This window comes from Pezoporus flaviventris, unplaced genomic scaffold (assembly GCF_033815535.1).
Source record: "Pezoporus flaviventris isolate CSIRO_AGI_PZ_B2104156 unplaced genomic scaffold, CSIRO_AGI_Pfla_v1 ptg000031l, whole genome shotgun sequence".
NCBI lineage: Eukaryota > Metazoa > Chordata > Aves > Psittaciformes > Psittacidae > Pezoporus > Pezoporus flaviventris.
In genome coordinates this window covers 12541571-12555594 of record NW_026892579.1, presented here as the reverse complement: position 1 = coordinate 12555594, position 14024 = coordinate 12541571, and positions in this window count along the sequence as shown.

Genomic DNA, 14024 nt, shown 5'->3' with positions numbered 1-14024 from the left:
GCTGGATAAAGTTACATCCTTCATCTCTTTGTGGTTTTTCCCCTTATGTAGCTCTGGATCTGGGAGCTCACTAACCTTACCACAAGGTGCCTCCAGGCAGCAAAGCAGCTCAGTGGGGAGACTTGGAATCCCAAACTGCATTGTGGATATAAAGATATGGAGCATGCAAGCAAGGGAAAATACTCTGACTTCTATTATACAACTGCTGGGCACTGTGCTGGTGAAACTGCAGCTGCACTGCCATGCAAGGTAGTGGAATGCCCTACAAAAGCAGAAGTGCCTGAAGTGAAGCCCTACTCTCACCAGATTTTACATCTCATTCAAGCTCAGACATAAAACAAGAGACAGTAGCATGGAGAGGCAAAGTGGTAGAGAGACAGAAAAATGGCTCTTGTTCTGCAGAAAGACATCCTAAATAATACCCATCCTGTTCCAGAGGTATGGGCAGTAGAGAAGCCAGACACATGGGCGACAGACTCCAGCTCTCTTCTCACTGAGGCTAGAGTGGGAGAAACATCAACTTCACATCTTCACTTTCAAGAAGGACTGCTGCAATGAAGCTAGATGATTTCATCCAGGGATGTCTCATATGCGTCATCCTGTGGAAGTTAGGAGGAACCTTCTGCAAGCAGAAAAAGGCCTGAAGGACTATGCCTGTTTCCTTTGCTGTATGGCAGTACCTTCTGGTCGGTGAGTGGGGTGAGACCGGAGCTGTACCATAGGATCAAAAAAGAAACACTGAGGGAGATGCACTGGGCATATTGTAAGACAACATGAGATAAAATGACGCTGGATATAGGGCTGCTTATTTTCTACCTAAATCACATTCTCCAGATCCTTTTTCCTGCATTAGCTTACCCTTTTGCCTACTTTGTGATAAGTGCCTCCACAGGTACTGACCTTTATAATTTATATCAGATATTTAGTAAGTGGTAAAGTTGGCTTAGTAGTTTGAATAATTGCAGAACGTTTAGAACAATAATTCCCCCAGTATTTGAATACGCTTTGAAAATATTTTGTTGTATTTTCAGCTTTAGCAGCTCCTTGAAGAATCTTGATTTTTTATGAATAAATTATTGAGGATTTCGGCTGAGATGTACAAGCACATTCTGATTTTCACATTAAAAAGTCAGTAACACACAAATGTATACTGCTTTCAAAGAGTGGAACTATTTCTGGTGGTCTCCTTAAAAAACAAACGAACAAACAACAAAAAAAAAAACAAAACCAACCAAACAAACAAAAAAACAACAACTTGATGGACTTTTTTATTTACTGATTATTTCAGTGGCAAAACTGGCCATTTTTTCCCAAACAAGATTTCTATTTTGTGGCCTATTTTCCCCAAAGTGCAATTTTTTTCTCTACACATTGTACCCTGGTTATAGCAGGTAAGTAGGGTCAAAAGAGGAGCTTGTTTGGTGGGAAAATCTTTCAGGCAGCATAGCTGGGACTTGGACAGACTTGGGACATTTTGATGACTGGCATTTCCTTGAGTTCAAAGTATATAACTGTGAGAGGAGTGCATGTGGTATGTAGTAATCAGCTGGTTGAAACTGTTAAGAGGGGTATTATGTGCATTAAAACAATAAGCAACCACCTGCACACTTCAGGCTGTATATCCATAAAGCTGAAAACATTCCTCAGTTTGCAACTAGAATTGTCTGTAGGGTGATAGTGTTTGTCATTATAAAATATACAAACTCTTTAAAAATTCATACTTAAATTAGCACTCAAATTCCTGGTTGTACCAGGAAATGTTGTTAATCCAATTTTTATAAAGAGAGGTGAATAAAAAAGAAAATTCTCTTGATAAAGCAAAGGTATTCAGGTTTCATAGGGAGAAGGCATATCTTTTTTTTCATAGATCAGTTCCAGCAACTTCCTGAGAGTAGAGAAAGAAGCAGCTCTGAAAGTCTATTTTATGCCTATGTGCCTCATACCTAATGGAAGTCAGAGAGAGCAATACAAGCAATTCACAGTTGTATCTTGCATTAACAGTCTGATCCTATTTTAAAAGAAATTGAAATTTTTGTGGGACTGGGCCCCAGCAGATGTATGGTGAGTTCAGAAATTGGTATGATCTACATCTCATAGAAGTTCTGAAAGGAACAGAGACTTACTTTGCCTCCTTCATAGATTCAGAAAATGACAGAAAATTACCTTTGCTTTTAATACTGCTATCCTTCATGGTATAAGAATGGTAATGGAAAAAATATTTCAATATTAAAAGGTTGTAGATTAAAGTGCTTTAACTAGAAAGGATACCACAAAACTGTACATATATGTTATTGTCAGTAGAACAAACAGATCTGCCTACAGATAAATTAATAAAAAAAAGAAAATATTGTGTTTTTATTCCAGATATTCATTCACCCAGGTTTATTACAGCTATCTGCATCTTTGTTTTCAGTCTATGGTTTTCAGGAGTGACATGTTGGTAAATACCAGTTTTGAGCATGTTGTCTAATAAAAAACATTTTTCGTGCTGAATTTGTATTAAATTTAACTTTATGTAGGGAAATAGCGCACTATAAAGGAGGGTCCTCACGTTCAGCAAAGCAGCTGGAAAGCTTTACTAAAAGAGCATCTGTCAGACACCCCACTAAGTGCTGTAATATTGCGACAAGGGTAGTCAACTTGGCTGTAGACAACAACACCATTGAGGACAATAACCCCCCAAAAGCACAGCTACAGTTCCACAGCTACTTGCAAAAAGATGTACAGTTCAATTTTAATATCCTCTTCTCCATTCAATAGCAGTTCTCCTCTCCCCAGTTCAAAAAACAGCTGTGGTGTCAACAGATATATTATGCAAAAATAAACCATTTGATAAGTGAATGGAGAAGAACATTCTTTGATCAGCAGAATATACAGACATTCATGAGTGCAAGGGGTACTGGAGGAATGCCTAAGAAGTAGGTTCCAGCAATGGTGAATTTGCTAGAAGGGTAATTGTGTGAGAATCTGTCAGGCAGAGAGAAAGAGATGTAAGGTTCCCAACCATATGATGCAAACTAAGGCAGGGGAGGGAGGAGGGAGCACTTTTGCTTTCAAAAGTCTCTCAAAAGACTAAAAATAGACCATGGGGAGAAAAATCAAATAATAATTTATTCTGAAAACCAACTTGCCGACAGAATACACAATCCTTTGATGTTTGAAAACTATTGAAGAAGGTCAGTCTATTTCAAAATACTGCTGTTTGAAAGTTTTCTTTCTTCCTTCTTATTTCGATGAAGTTTGCAATGTGAGTAGACTTTGCTGCTGCTACTGTATATTGAGGCATCAAAAAAAGTAGAAGAGAAGTCCATTTTTCTCTGTTGATAATAAATTTCTGTCTGCTGTAAAACCAGCAGTAAGTCCTGCTACAGCAGAATAGACCCATGGTTAAACAATCACAGCTAGAATTCTCCAAGATTGCATTTTGTTCAAACTCTAGATAAAGGTCAGCTTTTGTAATGAATTTTTAGTTTTTACTTGTGTCATTGACTTAAAATTTTCCATGTACACTTCAGGAAAACAAGCACACAAGCTTTTATTTTGTAAGATGTCCTAGTTGTAATAAAAAGTGAAGGCTTTAAATGCCTTCTCCTGTATAAACCCTTCATGTTGAAGAGTCAGACTATGCTTAAAGTGATGAAATCTGGTGATCCATATTTTCTACAATATGAAGAAAGAACCTTGGGCAGATGGATTGTACATACTGGCAAAAACCTGGCAACTAGCAGCATGCTTAAAAGTTGCTATATTGATTATCTCCTTTTGCATTTTAGGATTTGAAATGTTCAGTTGATTTAGCCAACCAAGCAGAAAAAAAAAAAAAAAAATTGTGAGCTGGTTTTCCCCTTTTACTTTTTGGGTATATTTTCATTCTGTAACAGGAATACAGTCTATCAGTAGGTAAGCTTTCTGAGAAAATCCCAGATTGCTGGTTTGAAAGACTATCAGCAATTACTGCGGATACCAAACTTCACTGAGACTGGCAAATCCAACACCTGCAGAAAGATAACAAAGGAACGCAGTGCAGTTTCAGAAACACCAGCAGTATCACAGTCACAGCTAGATAAATATCACATGACAAGAAACGATAACAAACATACTGCCATAACCTCGGGAAGATCTAAGTTTACAAAGATTAAGGGGGAAAACATGAGGAAATGCTGTTAAACAAAGAGCCCAAAAGATACTTCTATTTCACATCAGTTGTGGAAAAATCAATAGAAAAATACAAAGAATGAACTCTGTGTGTTGAGATCCTTATAAAAATAACTCAGAGCAAATGCAAGCAAGCTGGAAAATCAGACCCATGCGGTTGTTAAAGTGCTACCAGGAGGATTTAAGCCCTGTGCTGCCTTGGCTTTCAGATGAATGCAGTTTGCTTTACAAAGAGGGGGTCTGTTGCAACTGAACATGTCAGCTCTTATTAACCAGTGACAAAATGCGAGGCACACAAGGAGCTGCTCAGGTCAGCCTGAAGGACTCTATCTCATATGACAGAAAAAGACATCACCCACTCTCTGCCCCTCATTTCCCAACCAGTGCTGAGATAAATGATGCTTCCTTTTCTGACTCATGCTACCTTGGCTGTTCAAGAACCTTACCAGGCTCTGCATTAATAATGACACAGCCACTTCCTTCCAAACTGGATGCAATATATATTCAGAGAGAGACTTGATGGGGAAAAGTGTCATATATTTTTCAGTGACTTGGCCCATATTTTGTGTTCTCAGTACATTAACTTCATACTATTCTGTTGGTGCCTGTGTGAAAGAAATATGAGACTAAACCATCATTCTTAATTTGTTGGGTATGTAACTAGAAAAATTTAATAACGATAAAAATGTTGATGTCTTTGAACCAATGAGTATAATTTACTTCGTATTTTTATCCAAACCTTCTGAGTTGGGTTTTTGTATTATGTCTTAAGGCTTAAATATATACCCCCCCCAAACAAACAAACAAACAAACAAATACAACAAAGATGGGAAAAAAAACATAGTAATAGCCTCTGGTTTATTTTACTTAACATATATGAACCTGTAGAGCACTGACCATATAAACCCACATTCATTTATCTGAGCAGAATACTTTGCAGATCCTGACTAGTACTCTTTCACAGCTACTTACAGTCACAGACGTATCACACAGCAGAGGCAGGAGTGCAAATATTTCTTTCTCACCTATGCTTGGCAGATAGGGCAAGGGATTTCCCACCTGAGTCTATCCTGAGAAAAGTGTTGTCCCCTTTAGTGCTGCTGACTGGACCTCAGCTTTAACATAAAGCTGAATACATGTCCTTAGCATTTCTCCTCCCTCTGCAGACCAACAATGCCTATTAAAAGCAAAAAAAAAGGCTGTAATGGACCTTTTCTAGCAGATGAGAATTCAAAGGACAAGTGAATAGGGTTGCATATCTTGTATACAGCATTTCCCATTCTCTTGTGTTTCAAAGGCTAGCAAAGAAGAAAAAGGTGAGTTACTAACAGTTTTCAAGCTAGTTATAGCTTCTAGGTATTAACTATAACCTCTGGGACCATTTACTGCCAAACAGGGTTAATGAAAGTGTTTTAAATTTCTCTTAATGATGTTTTCATTTTGTGAATTAACTGACAAGTGATAAACACCTGTCCACAATCCTGATCAAGAGAGAGAAGACATTGTGTGCTATCCTACTAGAGTGATGTTTGTCTTATAAGGTGTCTGCTTCTGAAGATTACTATTAACAGAGACTCAGATGTCACCAAGACAGCAAGTCAGTTAACCACAGTGCTAGGAACTGCTGGGATAAGTACCATATTCAAGTACTTTCATTGTCTTACTGATGTTGTTTTGAACACTCTTATTCTGCCTTCACACAGAACGTACCTCCTAACATTTGGTGGTCCATTGCCCCCAAAGTCATTGAACTACTCAGAAGTTTTATGACCAGTCTTCCGGCAGGAAGCTACACACTAACTGAACTTCAGGCATGTGTACCATCCCACTGAAGTTAGTTGCAGATTTCAAGTTTGTACCCATGTGTCTGTAGGATGACAGTACCTCAGCATCTTCATGTCTGTTGATTAAAGGCTGGTAATTGGAGCCAGCTTCTGGTATTATGGGCAACAGCTCCTTCTGTAGCTCTGAGGACTAAGGATAGGACTGCTCCTATAATAAAAAGTGAAAAAAGAACAGGCTTATGGAGCCAGTCTTGCTGTTTCTGGAAGGGGCTATCTCCTGCACTTCCAATCGCAGTGGCTTCTCCAGGACTCCATCTCAGCCAAAGTAATATCTGTGGGCTCTTTGCTGTCCACGCCTGATCTTGCTGCTGTGGCAGCTGCTAACGTTTCCTGTGCCTGGAGATGGCTGCGATCACCATCATTCTTAGCCTTGTCATAGTGATGTTGTGTGCCCAGAGATGCAAGTAAAGAGACAAAAGACAACTTGACATCCTGCCCAATAAAAGGAACCCAGACATACAGAGCCTCCACTGAAGAAAGTAATTTCTCTCCTTTATTCTGGAGCCAAAGGTTGTTTAATGTGTTTATAAGGCCTCTTGAGAGTCCAGTCTTTGGGGTCTCTTCCACACGTTAGTATATGAGGCATAACTTCTACCATATTTTCACTTCAGCTCAAACACTTGAAAAACTAACAGAAGAGAACACCAAGGGAGAAAAAGATGATGGAAATTCCTGACTACTTGGAAGACAAAATTACAGAAGGCCCAGGTATTTGCCACGAGTGCTGGGACCACCAGCAACCGCTATGAAGAGTAATGTTGCCTTTGCTCCACTCTCAGTAGTGAAGACATTTGGACTGCATTAAACTGCAGAGTGGGAAGAGATTTAAAACAAAATTTCTTCTGCCAAAGATTGCATGTAAGAAAAAAAGCATAATTGTCATAAAGCTTAATGTTACAATGTTTTCAATTAGTTTAAAAGCTTTTTTTATTGATCATTTTTATTATGGGTCTTCATTTATTTTGTAGCTTTTATTTGGAATAAGTCTTAGCTTATTTGAAACATTTTAGTTTCTACAAAACTGTTTTGTACATTGCTTTTTCCAAGTGTTAAACATGTGTACTTTGAAAGGCTGAGCTAGTGTACCTGCTTTCTACTTTTAGTGACTATTTTGGATTTAATGTTTCAAAAAGTTCATCCTGTGTTTGCTTTTCATCTGTTGATCTGATTTTGCAAGGCTTTGTGTGAGGCTTAGCTTCAATTCATTTGAGGTGCTACACACCTTGCAGAATTTTAGTTACTGTTTTCTAGCTGAGATTCAACAAATTGAGATACTTATGATTCCTGCACAAGTCAAATATGATATGGAGATTTCTTTCATGAATATATTAATTTACATTACAATATTCTTGCTTTTCTAACTTATGCAATGCATTCTTTTTACTTCTATTTAATTATTTCTGTTTTGTTTAAGTGTCTTCATTCTGCCTTGACTCTAGTTTTTGCACATTTGGTAAGTTCCTTATCAAAATTTTTAAAATTCTGAAAACCAACTGATATGTCAAGAAGCTCAGCAATACTAAGATTATATCCATGCCACATACAATTATAATATACAAGCACAGCAGATACAGTCTAATGCAAGGCCTATGTTAAAGATTGCCTTGACTGTAGATTTAGTATTAATTAGATAAAAATTACTAAAACAGAATTATCCTAAGTACTTTCAGCTATTAAATATAAGGAATTTGATCTATTTCTAAACCAATTATAAGGTGCAGAGAGCTTGGGGGAGAGGGAGGAGATGGTGGAGGATAACTGGAGAAGGAGAAGGGAAATGTAGAAAAGGATTAATTGGACATGAGCAGATAGTTTTTAGGAAAGAAAACATACCTATAATGTTACCTATAAGACCTAAAGAACACATGACAGCCTACCTGCTATTTTTACTGATAATTTACCGACCCAAGATTACTTGTAAATCTTGTCACACTATACATGAAAGAAAACTGTAAGCACTAGTTAAGAAGTTACTTCAGTGATTCTGAGTAGCTTTACAAAAATACATGGGAAGAGATAACAGCTAGATTAACAGGATATTCCATTCCTAAAGCTAATACCATGGTTATTTCTTACCCTCTGCCACATCAATCATTCCCCTGCATAACCAGCCCCAAACACTCGCATATCTAACATCTATAAACAAGGACCACACCATAGTAGGAGTACATCACAGAGCAACCTCATCACACATCTAGTGTTGTTAGGTTGTCCTTAATCAATCTAGCAGAGAGGAGACACCATGAAGCTGAGATCAGTTTATGCAGGTTTTCAATAATTTGACACTTATTCAGGTGTATGAACTTTCCCCTATAATAGCTTCTTTTTTTTTTTTTTAATCTTTTCTCTAACCTTATTCTCTGTAGCAAGTTTCCTTTCCCACATAAAATTCAGAAAGGGAAGAAAAGAAAATAAGTTGTCAAAGTTTTGGGTAGTCTTTCTGAACAAATAGACTCATCTCAAATCACCAGAAAAAGGGGAAAAGACTGTGACAGGAAATGGGAGTCAACTATTTTAAGTCTGTTTTAAACTGCAGAAGTGTCAGTTTTACTCTGAACCTGCTGCCAGAATCCAGCATAGAAGCAGGAGGAGGAGGTGGATAGAGTGAGAAAAAGTGCTTGTGCCCATTTTTTGACACCATTCTATTAATACGGAAAATTTCCCATTACCAGAATGTCTGAAGACCTACATGCAAGAGACTGAAAATTTGCAAGATGCTTTGTATGTAGGGTAAAAAAGTGGAAATACAATTCTACATGAGTACAATTGGCTTAAAAATACAAGTTTGCCAAAAATGAAAAATAAAGATTTCAGCAGCACTCAGTTTGAAGTAAGAAAGCTAAGCTTTTAACTTTAGACAGTCCCCACTTCTGATTAAATTCTTTAGCACTCTGATTTCCTTTCCCAGAATATGAAATCAGATCACAGAAAGGGGAAAAAAAATTCCCAGAGAGGAGCCCATTACTGACGGAAGCCATGTGTCATTAATTCAGTTATAAATTATTAGCTGAAAGCAGCCTCTCAGCATTTGTATTTGATGAACAAAAATTGATTGCTTCAAGGGCATTTCAATCCTTTTGATGTTACCATCTTTTAGTCCACCACAAATCTGAATCCTTAACAGAATGATTATAGCATTATAGTAATCCTAAGAGCCAATACTAAAGGATTTGGAAGTGCAACAGAGATCAATAGTTTGAAAAAAAGCATGTCTTTTTGAGTTGACAGAGCTGTCTAGCCTGATAGTGAACCTGAAAAAAATAAGTGTGGGCTAAGTAAACAGGCAATCATGCAGACTGAGCAAAACCTGGATGATGAGCCATTTTTCTGAACTGTTGAATACACCAGGAAGCTCTGAATATTTCCATGGGATTTAAGCAAAACTAATGGCAACCAAGGGATATTTTGCCCATAGTAAAAAAAAAAAAAAAAAAAAAAAAAGACGTATATAAAGAAGTTTCAGAAATATGTTTGCAAGTGTCTCCAGAGCTTTGTAAACTATTCTGAAGGCTGGGAAGTTCTGTGAGGTCAACATTTGTGTTTTGCATAGACTTTGAGATTATTTGAACTGGGATTTGAGGGAACATTGTCTTAATGATTGTCTTCCTTTTAGTTGCTTTGAAACCCAGAATCTGGGCCATATTCCAACATGGAGATGAAAGTGCAGTCCTCTCAGCAATTTGATTGTGAGATATACAGGAGACAGAAGGACCATGCATTCTTATCTTGTAATCTCTCCCAAATTAAAATTTAAAAAATATTTAAACTATGCAAACAATAAGTAATGTTTGTGGAAAGTTCAGGTTGTACCAGGTTGTAAGTAACAAAGTTTTCCTAGCACAGCAAAGCAGAAAATGAGCTGAAAGTTAATGCCCTCTTCAACAGCTCAAGGATTAGCATAAAATTATACTTTGAAGGAGGAAAAAGGACAGCATTGCGACAATGGGGTATTGTTAAAGATCACTGGAATGGAGAGAGGGAAGAAAGAGAAGAAAAAATCCTTACACCAGAAAACTGCAAACTGGTATAAGGTTTAGCAGATATTTAACGATTCTTTTGGTGTGCTAAACAACAGATTAACTTCATAGTACTCAAGTGAAAATTCAGAGAAATTCAGATGCAACACATCTGGAGAGCATCCGTGGCAAATGGTGAATGACTAAGTAATCTATTTCAATAGCAAGACATGTAGTGATAATTTATCGTTTGTAGCAAGGCTGGGAGTTTACTGTTAATTCTAGTGCAAAAACTTAAAAATCAAATTAATTGCAGGATAATTGCAGGACTTCTAATAATCACATTTCTTTACTGAGTCATATGTCACTGATACATACATTAAAAGATGAAGTCACAAAAGTCATCTGGAAAAGGGTGTGTTTTTCAACTCCGCATGATCTTACACATGAAGACTAGTGAAAAAGTGTGGCATGTACCTTTTACGCTACTGCAGATGATTTTCTTTATGGGCCATAGCTTTTTAGCTTGGTTCATGTTTTCATATTTCTTACATCTGAAAGAGTGGCACAAATTAAATGCACATTAAAGATATAATTTCAGAACATTGTGTTGAAGCAGGTTTAACCTATTATTTTGAAGCTGCGCATGATAACATGTGATCTTTAAGCTTAACCTTTATCTCAGGCTGTTTAAAATGTTTAGTAGCTGTTCTTGTCTAAACGAATAAAGAGGATGATAAGCAGGGACCGGCATAAATAATAGCTGCTCTAAAACAGGCAAAGAAATTGATAGCTCTACAAATGGTAGCCACCTGTATCAGGAAACTAAAGAAAGAGTATTCAGTGGAGAATAATGACTGGAAACCTGACAGCAAAGGATAGAAATGGCAAGGGGAGAGAAGTCTTTTAAAAATACTCTATTCTCTAATCATGCAGTGCCAACTTCCAGTCATGAATATTGGTTATAATATCACTGGTGGCCTGCCAACTTTATCCAGACACTCCAAACTTCAATGAGTTACAAGTTTTCATCACTGTTGGAAGCTAGCTTATCTAATTAATACACCAGCCTTAATTTTTCCTTTTTATGGGAATGTTGTTTGGACCATGGGCTGTACTTCTTTCACCACCTTACATGTTTTTTTGAGCAGAAATGAAGATAATGAGCATAAAAGAAGACAAGACTCTGCCTATGTCACAGTAAGATCTCATGAAAAACCTGGAAGCATTGATGACTTTCTATGGAGGTTCACAGAAACAAAGGTGATTAGCAAATTACAGCTGGTCTCCGAAAGACAAGGACACAATACGTGAACAGCAGAGGATGAGCAGACAAAAGAAGACAACAGAATAACTGCTGTAAATCACAGGATGCTGTGACATACAAGTAGTTTTGCAGGGGAAGAAAAGGCAGAAATGTGAAGCCTGAGACAAAATCTGAACCAGTCCTTCCAATAGTGAGTGACAAAACCATGGTTTATGCCATGTTACAGTTTCTGGAAACCATAATATCCTACTTGCAAGGCTAAGTCTTTGAAAATTATTAAAACTTTTTTTTTCTGTTACCCACATTCACACAAACACAAGTAAACTTCTGCAAGAGTACAGAGGCTTCAGCTGTCCTGAAGAGCCAGAACATCTCTGTCTCTAGCTACATGGCATAAATCCCGTACTTATCTTGAGGCAGGAAAAATTCTTATCTTCCTCAATAAAGCCTTTCTATGTCTTGGCCCATAAAATTTTCTGCTTTTTTACAATTTAGAAAAAGTAGTAGCTCTTCAGACTTGAAATTACTGTAGAACTACTTACTGCTAACCAGTCATTTTTGTATTTCCACCATCATCAAACTGGACAGGCAGAAAATAGAAGTTACTAACTTTACCCTAATCTTTAGGTAAAACATAGCACGAAACCACAACAAAAGATATCTGTGCTTCCCTTTGTTAAGGTCTGAGAAAAGAAGTCAAAATTAATGTTGAAAAGTGTTTAACAGTATTATAAAATTTTGATTCCACAGCAATTAAAGTTGTGTAACATAAACTTCAAAGATAATGTGTCATTTTTAGAACTATGCATCATGTCTCCTGAGGGCTTCCCATAGTGTTTTGGTGAATTGAAAGATATTCACAAATATATATTTAGGATTAGAGGAATGTTTAGCCATTAAATTTGTGATTAAGAGTGAAAAAAATTAAGGGTGAAAAATTTGTGATTAAGGGTGAAAAATATCCAGTGAAGTTCATGAAAACTATAGGAACTAATACACCAACAAGAAAACTAAAGTTTTCAGTAAAATCGGAAAAGTTTTGAAGTCTGGAAGGGAAACATTTCAGCTGTGTGATACTGAAAAACCATCATGTGATGACTTATGATTCCTGAATTGTGGCTTAAAAATAAAATAGAATTATTCCACATCACTTTTTTTTTTTTTTTTATAGTGATTTTGGACAGGTTTCTGAGGTGGGGTCATTTTATGTTCTTGGAGAATTCATTCTGTCATTGTTTTCTTATCTCAAATAAAGGCAAAATTCTGATAAGTTTTAGTACACATCTATCATTATTTCTATTTTAACACTGCTGCAGCCCTTGCATCTGTTATTCAAGAAAAACTGAATTAATACCATAAGTATTTCATGACTATGTGTGGCATATACTAACTATGTTAAAAGTACTGGGAAATATCTCAGTCATCCAGCCTACTCAGCTGCTTTTGGAAGCAAACTCACAAGTTGCCACATCTTTTAATTTTTTGTCTTCATTTCATTTGTTCTAGATGACTGCTGTGTTCTACACTCAAACTTGTCCTGGGTTTTCACTGTACGATTTTTTAAGAGCATCTTCTACCCATTTATTCTTGGATCAATATTGTCCTTTAGCTCAAATAATTCTTTTATCTCCTTAGTGCTTATTTTCATCATGCAGTTTGAAACAACAGTAAAATTTCTCCCAGCTTTTATTTTGCTATGCTACACAAAACCAGCTCCTTTAATTTGTTCTTGCACATTAGCTCTGCACTGTTTGATCACCCCATTCTGCTCACTTTGAAATTTTTGTCAAATCACAAGTTTATAGAACATAGATAACCAGATCCATGAGCAATATTCTGGAAGAGTATCTTGGCTAAGGGTAAAATTCATTCCTCACCTCTATTGAGAAAGATTTGCATAACAAATCTAGTGACTGCATTTGCTTTTCCCATGGTTGTATCCCACCTGTGGATTACAACCATTTCATGATTAACTAATTCAAAGTCTTTCTCTTCCTCTACCACTGACCTTTGAATTTTTTTATTAACCCCCAAAGGCATGAATTTGTAATTTTCTCTGTTCAGTGTCATTTCACTGCAATTAGAATCCAGGCTGATTATTCAAGGTCGTTATATTTCAATCTATTTATTTCAAATCTTCAGGAATAGCATTAGCAGCTTCCTTACACCCCAACACCTCTCTTTCAGTACTCATTCAAGAGACCCTCTGCTCAGAGCAGCTCTTCTGCCTATATTAACTTGTAGTTTCTCACAGAGCACAATATCGGTATACTCAGGCTGAGATATCTTTCATCTACTACATTTAACTTGTAAAAAAAACCCACAAAAAACAAACTATCAATCACATATATTCCTCAAACTTTTTAAAAAGCACAGCATATCTTTTAAGCTTACATCTTACATTTGTTATTCTATGGTCACACGGTAACAGTCACTAAATCTATTTTTAAATATCTTGCCACCAATCATGGCAGGGGGTTGGAACTAGATGATCTTAAGGTCCTTTCCAACCCTAACTATTCTATGATTCTATGATTAATATGTTAGTCCTCTCAGAACTCTGGGAAGGACATGAAATTCAGAGTTTTCCCCCAAAATGTTTATTCCCCATAAATAGTAACTTTGACCTTTTTATTCCACGTAGCTAGCTGTCTTGCCCTTCTTACCTGTATTTCATATTATTTATGAAAACTTAAGGTAAGGTATTATTTTGGTGATGAGACAACCTTCCATTCACTCCTACCCCCTTCAAAAGCAGAGTAGTCTCCCCTCTTCCCTCACCACCACTTTTTTTTGTAAGGC